Source organism: Salvelinus namaycush, chromosome 7, assembly GCF_016432855.1.
Source record: "Salvelinus namaycush isolate Seneca chromosome 7, SaNama_1.0, whole genome shotgun sequence".
In the NCBI taxonomy this organism is placed as follows: domain Eukaryota; kingdom Metazoa; phylum Chordata; class Actinopteri; order Salmoniformes; family Salmonidae; genus Salvelinus; species Salvelinus namaycush.
This window is the reverse complement of record NC_052313.1, coordinates 5747013-5749151: the sequence shown is the minus strand read 5'-3', so window position 1 is coordinate 5749151 and position 2139 is coordinate 5747013.

Here is a 2139-nt window from a genome sequence, read left to right as displayed (position 1 = left end):
AGCCAAACAACCTTGAATCTGAATTTGCACTTTACATTTTCATATAATTTAACTCATGTCATATACAGTGTCAATGTTTATAATCACTATGTTTGATGTAGTTACCAGATGACATGGTGTTACTAGATGACATGGCGTTACCAGATGACATGGTGTTATACCCTGGGTTGTTCTGAACAGAATGAGTCTATGTTTGATATACAGTTACCAGATGACATGGTGTTACCAGATGACATGGTGTTACCAGATGACATGGTGTTACCAGATGACATGGTGTTACCAGATGGCATGGTGTTATACCCTGGGTTGTTCTGAACAGAATGAGTCTGCGTTTGTCATATTGTGAAGACAATTTGCTGAGGAACACGCATCTGAATGCCCTCCTGACTCTCTTCTATACGCAGCAAAATTACAATCTGCTTCTCTGAATTGCCTTGTGAAAGCTTAACACTGTAAGATCCTATTTTATAACTTAGCTAGTCAAGTTGGCAATACAAATACGCTTTCAAATGATGCCCACCTAACCAGCGATTTTAAAATGGGCTGTTTTGGAATGCGTGAACAAACAACAGTAATTGTGTGATTGCAGGGGTGTGTTCCAGACAAAACAGCTTCCAGTCTGCTTGCTCTAGTTCCTCAACGGCACAGCGAGGAGAGTTCAAAATAGCACATTATTGTTGAAAACTCTTTGAGTCAAAAAAAGTGCTTTGAAATGACTTGGGAACTGTGCTAACTTTGGACTGGTGTAACTGGAGACAACAGTTACACCTCTTGTCATTTTGTTTTCTTATGTTTGTACCTACCCAACATTTTTCATGAACACTATTATCTTGTTACTGAATGAATCCAGAGTATTTTCAGATTTCATTTTCAACAAATGTAAAATGCACATAAAATCAACAATGTAATGTTTAGATTCATTATTGTGTCAAATGAACTGTTTTGTCCTCACCTTTTTTGTCTAATAATTTCCCCGTAATCTCCAAACTGTTCCCTTCCCTATCCATTGTATTGCTGGATATTTTACTAAAGCAGTGCATGAGACGTGCACTAGTAGCCAGACCTCCCAGAACTCTTGGAGTTACTGTAGCTGTGAGTTCCCTCTAGTTCTGAGCTCCTGTAAACCACTTGTAACACTCGTAAAGTACGCTTGGCCTCTACGTTTTTGTGGGCTCTCAGAAAATACTTAAAAACAGCTGGCCTGAAATGACCTCTCTCTCGCTCTCTCTCTCTCTCTGGGGGTGTATGTGGGGTGGCACATTTTGGCAGTTAACCTGTACAACTATCTCCTACCATGATTAGGGTTGTACATTTTGAGGAATATTCAGAGGTGGAAACTTTCCGTGGGAATTAACGGGAATATATGGGAATTAACGGAAATATATGGGAATTAACGGGAATATATGGGAATTAACGGGAATATATGCTAATTAATATTAATACCATTTAAATGTAGATGTTTTTTGCATTGAATATATTTACCATATCATATGGAGTCAGAAACATAAACCTTTTACCTTATCATTAGTAGACATAATTGCAAATGATTAAATCCTTCCAATAGAAAAAATATATAACAATTTAGTTATGAATTGAACTTGAATTAAATGAGTTGACTCTCCACATGGGATCATTTCACTGAACAACTAAAGGGAATATTCAATGTTCCATCGCATCTCCCAAAAACATTTTCAACATACATCTGTAAAATTATAGTCTAGAAACTAAAGCTTTGGTTGTCTTCCTCTCAGGCTTCCATGTCTTCTCCCTGGACCTCCTCAATGTCCACCTCTTGAACATCAGACTCTGAGGCCTCATCTTCCCTGTCACTTTCCAACCTTGTTGAGGATGGCTCGTTGTCAGTCTCAAAAGCCTCAAATATGCCCGGATGGCCACCAATTATTTAACCCTTGTATTGGTCAGCCTGTTGCGTGCTTTGGTGTGTGTGTTCCCAAACAAGGACCAGTTGCGCTCTGAGGCGGCTGATGTTGGTGGGATTTGGAGGATGATGGAGGCAACAGGGGAAAGAGCCTGAGATCCACAAAGTCCCTTCCACCAGGTGGCTGATGAGATATGTTGGCATGACTGCCATATTGCATCTCCATCCCAAAGCCCTTGCTTGGAAGTGTATTTTGCCAG